This window comes from Mobula hypostoma, chromosome 4 (genome assembly GCF_963921235.1).
Source record: "Mobula hypostoma chromosome 4, sMobHyp1.1, whole genome shotgun sequence".
NCBI lineage: Eukaryota > Metazoa > Chordata > Chondrichthyes > Myliobatiformes > Myliobatidae > Mobula > Mobula hypostoma.
The window spans coordinates 16,086,731-16,098,957 of record NC_086100.1 but is presented as its reverse complement, the minus strand read 5'-3'; the positions used below and the strand labels follow the sequence as shown (position 1 = coordinate 16,098,957).

The window sequence follows — 12,227 nt, the reverse complement described above, 5'->3', positions numbered from 1 at the left end:
TAGCCTTCAGGTCACCCTTGGGCAAGGTGTAGCACCTGCTTGGCCTCCAATCTCCAATCAGGGTCATGTGAAGCCATGGGAGCATGTGGTGGTTGGTCATATGAGGAGCTGGTGCATATCGCAGGTGGCTGGTTGTGCAACCACTGACGTCAGGCAGGCAATCTCTGAAGAGTATTGATATTGACTGGGGTCACCCGTAAGGACACTGCCCAGAAGAAAGCAATAACAAACCACATCTGTAAAAAAATTTGGCAAGAACAATCATGGTCAAGACCATTGTCACCCATGTCATATGACAAGGCACTGAATAATGATGATCTATTCATCTTAATGACATCTTTCCTGTAACAGAGTATCAAATCTGTGCACAATACACAATTGTGGCTTCATCATCAAATTTCAGATTTGCTTTTGCAGGATATGTGTAGAGTCATACTGTCATACATTGACACGGCACAGGAAGAGGCAGTACTGCCTACAGTAGCCTTCTGACGATCAGGGATATATCAATGCTAACTCCTTTTACAGCACCCGTTCTATCGCCTTCAATGCCTTGGTAAGTACATGAACAAGTATCATTACATACTTATTTGAAGTACTGTTGAAGTTTCTCACTTCCACCACCCTCCCTGGCAGTGAGTTCCAGATTCCAACAAATCTTCCAAGTAGAAAATAATTGTCCTCAGATCCCCTTTAAACTTTTTAATCCTTGCCTTAAACTCATGTTCTGTAATTATAATCACCTGTGCTTGGGGGAGAGAAAAGTCTTTTACTGCCTCCTCTCTCTGTGACCCTCATGGGGGCGGGGTGCACAGTAGCGTAGTGGTTAGCGTAACACTATTACAGCACCAGAGACCTGGGTTCAATTCCTGCCACTGTCTGTAAGGAGTTCATACATTTTCCCTGTGGCCGTGTGGGCTTCCTCCAAGTGTTCAGGTTTCCTCTCATATCCCAGAGACGCATGGGTCAGTAGTTTAATTGGTCACATGGGTGTAATCGGTCAGCACAGGCTCATTGGGCTGGAAGGACCTGCTTCCGTGCTGTATCTCTAAATATATAAATTTGTACACCTCTGTCAGGTCTCCCATCAGCCTCCTCTCTTTCAGGACATGCGAACCTCTCCTTCGCAGTCTGCGCTCATAAATGACATGTTCCACCCTGAACAACATCCTGGTAAGACTTCTTTGAGCTCTCTTTTTGCACAATCATCGCCTTCCTTTCGTGTGGCAATCAGAGCTGTAGATAGTGTTGCAGCTAAGGCTTAATCACTGTTTTATTATATTGCATCATAGCCTCACAGATGTTATATTCGATGCCTCTGGTTATGAAGCCTCATATCCTTTATGCTTTTCTCAACAGCTTATCCATCAGTGCTGCCTATTTCAAGGAATATATTAATTCTTTGCCCACTATCTTACAATGTAGATGGACAGAAAGGCTTAGCAGCCTTAAGCACAAAAATCTGCAAATATGGATTTCGAGCTAATGTTGCAGCTCCTTAAAACTCTAGTTCAACAATACTTGAAGCACTCTGTTTAATTTTGGTTGCCTTATTATGGGAAAGATTTTGGAAGCTTTGGAGATCAGGTAGAGAAGATTTACCAGGATGTGGCCTGGTTTAGAGAGTATTTCTGATGAGGTAAGTTTGAACAAACTGGGGCTTTTTTTCTCTGGTCGAAGTAGGATGAGGGAAGATTTAATAAAGATGTATAAGATGATGAGATGATGAGCGTACAGACAGTGTCTTTATTTCTTTATTCCCAGGCTGGTAATGGCTAATGGATTATTTTAATATGACTGGATGAAAGTCTCTGGAGGACGTCAGAGGTAAGAATTTTACACCAAGAGTGGTGAGTGCAGGAAATGCACTTTTTCCCAAGGCAGAAATGACTAATACATAAAGTCGTAATTTTAAGACGATTGGAGGAGAGTACATAGGAAATGTCAGAAGTAAGTTCTTGTTTAACACGGAGAGTGGTAAATATTTTGCCAGAGCGGGTGCAGATGCTGATACAGGAGGAACGTTTAAGAGACTCTTCAATCAGCACATGGGTGAAGGAAAGCTGGAGAGTTATGTGGGAGGGAAGTGTTGGTTTGATTTTGGCGTAGGTTAACAGGTTGGTACAATATTGTGGGCTGAGGGGCTGCTACTGCACTGTAAGGTTCTGTGCTCTACAGATATGTAGCTCAGGGTTAGAGTGGTGAATAGTTCCAAGGGAGTATATCCTTCAGCAAAATGGCAGGATTTGAAACTTCCCAAATCATAGTCCATAAGACAAGAAGACATAGGAGCAGAATTAGGCCATCTGGCCCATCGAACCTGCTCTGCCATTCAGTCATGGCTGTTTTTTGCTCCTCCTCAACCCCAGTTCCCCGTAACCCTTGGTGCCGTGTCCAATCAAGAACCTATCAATCTCTGCCTTAAATTCACCCAATGACCTGGCCTCCACAGCTGCATGTGGCAACAAACAGACGCCATGCTTCCGAGTAGCACACAAAAAATGAAGCATCAGTGGACCTCTCAGCCCCTCAAGCCTGTCCACCATTCAACACAACCATGGTTGACCTACACTAGCCTCAGCTCGTCTTTTGTGGCGGTTCCCCATAACACTTACATCCTCGATCTTTCAAAAGTAGCCTTCTGCATTTTAAACACATCTGATGATCTGGCCTCAGCACCCTCTAACGCAGCAGGTTCCTGAGATTCACCATCACCTGAGGGAAGAAATTTTCATGCATCTCAGTTATTGACCATTCTCTTATTTCAAAATGATTATCCCTAGTCATGATTCTTCCACTAGTGAAAATATTGCAATGTCTCCTCTGTCAATGTCCCTTAGGTTAGAATAAGGATATCCTTCATTTATCTAAGCTCAATGAATAGATAACCATACCATCTAATCTCTTTGGTAGGATATCCTACTCCTCCTAGGAGTTAGCCTGATGACTCTTCTTTGTTACCAAATCTGATTTCTGATTTGATGGAGACAGACGTGAAAGCACAGAGGAACAACTGGAGAAATTTCTGAAACGCTCGTTCGTTGCTGTCGTTACTGCGTGGTCAGGAATCTTCCGGAGGGTAGGCCTCAAAATCCCCGGCTTTGTCTGCTGTTGGCGACCGAGATTGAGGTCGAATCGTTCGGACAGAGATGGCGCTCAGTACTCGGTGTCGGAGAGCTGATTCAGAGGCTCGAAGTTTCCGGATGACTCAGAGTCGGACTGTGGTCGGGCATGGCAGGGAGAGTTTTTCTTCCTTCTCCCGTCTGCGTGAGGTGTGGGACATTTGAGAGACTTTGAACTTTTACTGTGCTCATGGACTTCTTAATCAAGTTATGGTATTGTTGTACTGTTGTAACTATATGTTATAATTATGTGGTTTTGTCAGTTTTTTCAGTCTTGGTCTGTCCTGTGTTTTGTGATATCACACCGGAGGAATATTGTATCATTTCTTACTGCATGCATTACTAAGTGACAATAAAAGAGGACTGCGTGTCTTCATAATCTAAATCAATTCCTTTTGTAAGGGAACCAAAATTGTGCAGAGCCAGACTGCAGAGTTGCAACAGAACTCTGTAGGCTGGATGCTGAATGGGCTGGGCTTAATACTGAGAAGGAGGAGCTGGACAGATAGTGGATTGGACCATGCAGACTGGAGAATAATGGTGCAGATGATCACAGTTCAGATGATTATTCGGTAGTTTTGGTTACTAACATTCATATAGTTTAATGGCCTTGCCTCTTTTTGATTCTGGTATACAGTAGGTGAAGCTCTACTTGTAGGAGTGTCCAGCCAACAAGGGCTTCAAGGCTATTCACTAATCTATCAAAAATGCAGCAAGGAAACTTCTTGTTAACCTCTCTCAATTTGCCCCTCATGTGTCGAAAATTCTTGACGAGGATATCTGAAGCAAGGTTGGAGATACAGTATTACAATGGATCTGAGTTCAGAACAGACACTAGAAGATATCACAAGTAGGCTTATGATTGAGCATCAAACCACAGTTCAGGTGTTCCTTAAATACTCAATTCTTGGCACTAGAAACGTGGTTACCAATTAGCGGGACTGTCCTGGACCCTTAAAGCTGTCCTGGTTGGGGGCATCTTGTAACACCACGTGGCCCTTCGCTCCAGTTTGTAGCAGTTTAATACCAGTGGTGTTGCTCCAGCTCTTTCAAGTACTTCAGCCAATATCCCTGGTCTTTGTCCCAGGTGCTTTATATCATCTGGGCAAAGGAGAGGACACAAGTCAGATCCCAGTCACACACACTACACACATGGACACACATAGACACAGAAACACACACACATGCACGGACACAGACACAGAATCACATGGACACATATACACAGACTCACATGGATACTGCACACACACACACACACACACACACACACACTTAATAATGCAATGCTTAACTTGGGCTTCCACTATCTGTCCTGATCTCAAGTCTGTTACACTTGTGGTTGGTCATAGGCACCTTCACTGGGCTCCAGGGGTTCAAGGTTCTCTGCTCTTCAAGAAGATTGGTGATGCTGGTACCATTAATACTCACCTGGTTGGAGCCCTTACCAATGGTTCGCTCTGACAGTGATCCCTGCTGGAATCACTGGCCATTGTCGGAGTACTTACCAGCTGACCACCAGGGAGACTAATCATTGCTCTGGCTTGCTGATGAGGGTTAGGTATTATCCCCTATTGTGACCTACAAGAAGCTTCTCACAGCTTGATCATTTGAATGGTAAGGAGGAAGGGCTACTGCTAGACATCTCAGAGGATAAAGAGTTTGAGGAAAGCTTTGAATACAACCCGCATCATGAGATACTGTAGTACTGGCTACTTTCAGTCTACACACTGTGGCCACTTCAGTCATTACACCTGTAAACATGATCATTGATGCAAATATCAAATCAGCCAATCATATGGCAGCAACTCAAAGCATAAAAGCATGCAGACGTGATCAAGAGGTTCACTTGTTGTTTAGACCAACCGTCAGAATGAGAAAGAAGTGTGATCTAAGTGACTGAGTGGGATGATTAATGGTGCCCGACAGGGTGGTTTGAGTAACTCAGAAACTGCTGATCTCCTGTGATCTTTATACACGGCAGTCTCTAGAGTTTCACAGTGAATGTTACAAAAAAAAAAGAAAAAAAAAACTCCATTAGCAGCAGTTCACTGGGGTAAAATGCCTTATTAATAAGAGAGATTAGAGGAGAATGGTCAGGCTGGATCAAGCTGACAGGAAGGTGACAGGAACTCAAATAACCACGCAGTACAACAGTGGTGTGCAGGAGAACATCTCTGAATGCACAACATATTGAAACCTGACGTGGGTGGCCTACAGCAGCAGAAAACTACTAACATACAGTACACTCAGTGGCCACTTTATTGGTACAGGACAGCACTGTTGTTGACAGAGTCTCATGTAACAATGAGGAGGCGTAGAGGACTGAAGCAGATCAGCTGGTTAAGTGGTGTCACAAAAACTACCTCACACTCAACATCAGAAAGGGACTGATTCTGTACTTCAGGAAGAGAGAACAATCCTTACTGAAGAGTCAGCAGTGGAATATGTGAGCAGCTTCATTTTCCTGGGCATCAATAACTCTGAGGACCCAAACCTGGGATCAACATATTGATGCAATCATGAAGAGGGCATGCCAGTGACCATACTTCAGTGGGAGTTTGAAAACATTTGCTATGTTACCAAAGACCTGACTCGTAGACCACAGTTTGTGTGGCTTCAGAGCTATGTGTCAGACATGGCTATAAACAGCACTGGGGCCCCACAGGGGATTGTATTGGCTCCCTTCATGTTTACCCTGTATATCCCAGCCTTTAGATACAACACTGCAAAAATTCTCTGATATCGAGTGTACAAAGGGAAGATGGGAGGATAAGTAAAGGTCCCTTGTGGAGACTCTGTATCACTTTGTCAAATGGTGCAAGCTGAATCACCTGCAGCTCAGCATCAGTAAGACAAAGGAGATGGTGACGGACTTTAATCACCGGCACTGCTCCTGTTACTATTGATAGTGAGGATGTGGTGAGGACCTACAAATACCTGGATGACTGAATTGAGTGGAGGACCAACACAGAAGCTGTGTTTAAGAATGGCCAGAGTCGTCTTTACTTCCTGAGGAGAATGAGGCCTTTTGGAGTATGCAGGCCTCTCCTTCACATGTTCTACCAGTCTGTTGTCACCAGTACAATCTTCTATGTGGTGGTGTGCTGGGGCAATGATATCAATATGGGTGATTTCAAAAGGCTCAGTAAACCACAAAACTTAATTGATATAGTTGTAGAAGAAAGTGCAAAAATGGGTCTATCTATCAATCGCAAAAAGACAGAATGTATGGTGATATCTGAAAAGAAGAAGAATCCTATCTGCAGGCAGAGAATAAACAGGGAAGACATAAAACAAGAACAGAACTTTTGCTACTTAGGAAGCTGGATGACATCAGATGGCAGGTCCAACATGGACATCAAAAGAAGAATAGGGATGGCAAAAGACACCTTTACGAGAGTGAAGAGTATACTGACCAATACTAAACTAGGCATGACAACCTGCCTCAGAGCACTGAAATGTTACATTTATCCAGTTATATTATATGGCTCAGAATGTTGGACAATATCGAGTAACATGAGGAAACAAATTGTAGCAGCAGAGATGTGGTTTTTGAGGAGGATGCAAAGAATATCATGGACGAAACGAATATCTAACGAGGATGTCATGAACAGAGCAAACACAAAAAGAGAAATAATGTATGAGATCATGAAAAGGCAACGTAACTTCATTGGACATGTGATTAGGAAAGAGGAGTTAGGATGCACAGTAATTACGGGAAAGATTGAAGGGAAGAAAGCAAGAGGAAGGCAAAGGCAAATGATGATGGAGACAGCAGTCAGAGAACTGGAAATGAATACCAATGAATTGATCCACTTGACCCAAAACAGGAGTGTGTGGGCCATGGCAGTGAAAGCTCAAACTGGGCATGGCACCTGATCATTATGATGATGAAACTGATTAGGAAGGCTGACAGTGTTGTAGGAGTCAAACTGGACATACTGAAGACTGTGGTAGAACAGACAAATCTGCAGAAATCCTGCAATTCTGGACGATGTTTCTCGCCATATGCATGCCACCTTGGCTGAATAGAGTTGCACTTTTAGTAACAGACTAAAACAATTGCACTGCTCCTCGGACATTAGGCTCTATAATGAATCAACCCATAGCCAGGGAAGTGTTAACCCCGTCCTGTTAGTCTGTTTGAGGTAACTTATTTTTTATTCTTTCTTACTTCTCTTCTAATATTTGTATATTTTTATATCTGTAAACTTGTATTTCTACTGTGACACTATAACTTCCTTTGGGATCAATAAGGTGTCTATCTATCTATTTATCTAAAGCATATACTGGTTTCCAGCAGGCACAGGAAGAGCTTCTTCCCTGAGGCTGTGACACTGCTGAACCTCACATCACAGCGCTAAGCAGTATTGCATCCATATTGTACTGTCTCAGTACTTTTATATTTGTGTGCTGTAGCACTTGTTTTATTCACAGTTATTTTTTAAATAACACTATTCTTTGCATTTCTGGTCAGATGCTAACTGCATTTCATTGGCTTTGTATCTGTACTCGGCACAATGACAATGAAGTTGAACCTAATCTAATCTAATCTAATTGTATCGTCACCTGGAATGGAGTTTGCAATGTGCAGGATTGGAAGAAGCTGCAGATGGCTGTGGACTCAGATGGCTCCAGTATGGGCACAACTAAGGAGCACCTTTAAAAGGTGATGCCTCTAGAAGGTGGCATCCATCATTAAGGACCCTCACCACCTAGTGCATGCCCTCTTCTCACTACTTCCATCAGAGATGAGGTGCACACACACAGCAGTGAAGGACCCTGTAGCCCTGATGAACAATCGCGGCCGAAAACTTCGACTGTTTATTCTTTTCCATGGTTGAAGGTAGGCAGCTGATGGTGTGGGATATCAGGCTTCTGTACCTCCTGCCTGATGGTAGCTGCATTGTCTGAATGATGGGGGTCTTTGATGATGAAAGCTGCCTTCGTGAGGAGTGCCTTCTGTAGATACAACTGATGGTGGGGAGGAAGGTGCTCGTGATATATTGAGCAGGGTCCACTATTCTCAGCAGCTTTTTATGTGTCTGTGCATTCGAATTGACATAAGATTGGAGGGGAATGGACATTGTGTTGGCAGAAGAGATTAGTTTAGTTGGCCATTTAGTGGGTTAGGCACAACATTGTGAGCCGTAGGGCCTGTTCATGTGTTGTCCTGTCTTATGTTCTAATACATTGTCATAAACATGGTGAATGTAGAAAACAAACTATATATTATCAAAGCATGCAGTGCAGAAGTAACCATGGGTGTTTTGTCTCCAGCTGTGGCCTGATGGGGCTTGATCAATCACATTTATTTGTCAGGCCAATGTTTTTTGTTGTCTGCTGACTATGAGAACGATGGGGTACAATAGCGATTTGATGACATGGCAATTCATATAGAGACATAATTGGATGCACAGCAACTGAGGCAGGATGATTTTGCCATTAGTTCCTATAAGGTGAAACCCAATAGCATCACTGGCCAGGACCTTTCTCTCCCTGATGAGCTCAATGCTTTTTCTGTGCACTTAGAAAGGGAGAATAAAGCTACACCTGTGTGAATTCCGATAGCATCTGGCGGCCCTGTGACATTAACTGCAGAGCCGACGTCAGAACATCTTTCAAGAGGGTGAACCCTTGCAAGGCATTAGGTCCCGATGGTGCCCTTGGCAGAGCATCTCTAACAACCTGTGTTAGCCAACTGCCGAGAGTGATCGAGGACGTCTTCAATATCTCACGGTGTCACTTAGACTCTCATTCTAGCGATTATGATAGCTGAATGTGAGAGGAGGCGGACACATCTGTACATTCGAATTTTAGTTCCAGAACCTGATTTGTTTTATCTTATCTTTCAGGTCTTTGGTTCACCAGATAACTCAGATAAAAGCCTCACAGACCCTTGCTAACTGTGTTCAGACATTCTCCATTAGGATTTTAGAAGATTAGGAACAACTTCTTTCCCTCTGCCATCAGATTTCTGAACGGTCCATCAACCTCACTTTCCGCTTTTGCATTATTTATTTATTTTGTTGTTATAACTTAGATATAAGATATAGGAGAAGAATTAGGCCATTTGACCCATTGAGTCTGCTCTGTCATTTCATTATGGCTGATTTACCTCAACCCTATTCTCCAGCCATCTCACCGCCACCTTTGACTCCCTGACTAATCAAGAACCTATCAAGCTTGCATCGTACTGCTGCCACAAAGCAAAAACGTCTCACCACTAATGTCAGTGACGATTATGAGATCGGCAAAGGAGGCAGGGGTCAACCCGGGGTATGGGGTTACCAGTTTATTAGGTACACCTGTACACCTGTGCACCTGCCCCTATATGCAAATATCTGTTCAGCCAATCATTTGGCAGCAACTTAATGCTTAAAAGCATACATGGTCAAGAGGTTCAGCTTTTGTTCAGACCAAATACCAGAATGGGGAATCTCAGTGACTTTGACCGTAGAATGACTTTTGATGTCAGACGGGTTGGTTAGAGTATCTCAGAAACTGCTGATCTCCTGGTAACTTCATGCACAACAGTCTCTAGAGTTTACACAGAATGGTGTAAAAACAAACTGAAAAAAACCGCCAGTGAGCCGCAGTTCTGTGGGTGAAAACACCTTGTTAATGAGAGATGTCAGAGGAGAATGGCCAGACTGGTTCAAGCTGACAGGAAGGTGACGGTATCTCAAATAACCACACGTTACAATAGTGATGTGCAGAAGAACATCTCTGAAGGTATAGCACATCAAACCTTTCAGTGGATGGGCTATAGCAGCAGAAAAGCACGCCGGGTTCCGTTCCTGTGGACACCTTATTATGTACAACTCCTGCACCTAATAAAGTGGCCACGGAGTGAATGTCCATATCCTGTTTAGCTGACTGAACAGCTTGACCAACCCCCCATGGATTCCAGCTCCTTGTTCTGAGAAGCTGCTTGGCCAAGGTTGAATCAAATGTAACAAAAATACAGAAGTATTTTGTTCAAAAGTAACAGGGACCAGGAATGTATGTAGGGACCAGGAATCTGAATTTCAGCATGCATATTGTATACAATTTTCTGACATTAAATGTACCTATTGAAACCTATAGTGTTGGGTATAGTAAACAGTAACTTAAGAAAAATAATTTTCCAATACTTGTAGAGTTCAACATTGAAGCAATTTTATACCCTTGTTATGCAGTGTGGATTGAGGTTCGTATCATTTCTTAATGCATGTACGCATTTCTAAATGACAATAAAAGAGGACTGAGTGTTCTCATAATCTAATCTAAAACATGCACAAAATGCTGGAGGAACTCTAAAAGAACAAGGAGCTGATTATAGACTTCAGGAGAAGGAAATCAGAAGTCCATGAGCCAGTTCTCATTGGAGAGGGTCAGCAACTTTGAATTCTTCAGAGTTGTTATTTCAGAGGATCTGTTCTGGGCCCAGTACATAAGTACAACTATGAAGACAACACAGTAGCACCTCTATTTCCTGAGGAGTTTGCAAAAATTCAGCATGACATCCAAAACTATCACTACCTGGTATGGAAACACCAATGGCTCTGAATGGAAAATCCTACAAATAGTAGTGAATACGGACCAGTCCATCACTACAAATAGTAGTGAATACAGCCCAGTCTATCACTACAAGTAGTAGTGAATACAGCCCAGTCCATCACTACAAATAGTAGTGAATACAGCCCAGCCTATCACTACAAATAGTAGTGAATACAGCCCAGTCCATCACTACAAGTAGTAGTGAATACGGCCCAGTCCATCACTACAAATAGTAGTGAATATGGCCCAGTCCAACACAGGCAAAGCCCTCCCTACCTTTGAGCACATCTACTCAAAACACTGTCACAGGAAGGCAGCATCTGTCGTCAGGGTTTATTCATCAGGATTTATTCTCTTTTCACTGCTGTCATTAGGGAAAGGTACAGAAGCTTTAGGACTCACACCACCAGGTTCAGAAACAGTTCTTACTCCTCATCCTTCAGGCTCTTGAACCCAAGGGGATAGCTTCACTCAAGTTCACTTGGCCATCATTGAGATATATGGACTCACTTTCAAGAACTCTTAATAGAAAATTATAGATTTTAGCATGCGTCAAGATGTTTGGCTACTGCTTTAGCCCAGGACAATGAAATCACAATAAAAGTGCTACAGGATCCTTAAATGTTCTAATTAGATTCCTTAAATAATCTAATCTAATAAATCTAATCTTTCTTCATAGTTGTACTTATGTGCTGGGCCCAGGACAGACCCTCTGAAATAACAACGCTGAAGAATTTAAAGTTGCTGACCCACTCCAATGAGAACTGGCTCATGGACTTCTGATTTCCTTCTCCTGAAGTCTATAATCATTATTTTCTATAATCATTAATCTCATTTTCTTGATATTTATTTCTTTTTTTATTGTAATTATTATTTATTTCTTTTAGTATTTGTGCAGTTTATTGTTTTTTACACATTGGTTGAATGTCCAAGTTGGTGTGGTCTTCCACTGACTCTAGTATGGTTATTATCCTATGGATTTATTGAGTATACCTGCAGGAAAATGAATCTCAGGGTTGTATATGGTGACATATATGTACTTTGATAATAAATTTACTTTGAACTTTGAAAGGTCATGCAACATCCATGGAAAGGAATAAACAACTGATGTTTCAGACCAAAGCCCTTCCTCGAGACTGGAAAGGAAGGGAGAAGAAGCCAGAATAAAAAGGTGGGGGTGGGGAGGAGAAGGAATACAAGCTAAAAGGTGATAGGTGAGTCAAGTGGTGGGGGGGGGCAGGGAGTGAGGTAAGAAGCAGGGAGGTGGTAAAGGTAAAGAGCTGAAGAAGAAGGAATCCGAAAGGAGAGGGAAATGCACAGTGGGAGAAAGGAAAGGAGGAGGGATAAGAAAGGAAGGTGATAGGCAGGTAAGGAGAAGAGAAGAGGTACAAGGAAAGCCAGAGTGGGGAATCGCAGAAGAAGTCAGGGGGAGGGGGAGGAAGAGATGTGGGAAACCATCCATACTGTTGACCACCTGTTAACCAGTGCTTTATATTGTACAACCATAAGTTCACAGCCTTGGTACATGCAAATTATTTTTGTGCTGATGTGGTGGTGTGT

General features: G+C 42.8%; 1 long non-coding RNA gene across 1 annotated transcript; it reads left to right on the top strand.

Annotated features, from left to right (window-relative positions):
- The first annotated feature begins 418 nt into the window (after positions 1-418).
- On the top strand, positions 419-3,479 carry LOC134344729 (uncharacterized). Its single transcript, XR_010017503.1, has 3 exons — positions 419-556; positions 1,765-1,827; positions 2,914-3,479. It is a non-coding gene; the product is annotated as an uncharacterized LOC134344729 (long non-coding RNA).
- The last annotated feature ends 8,748 nt before the right edge of the window (positions 3,480-12,227 follow it).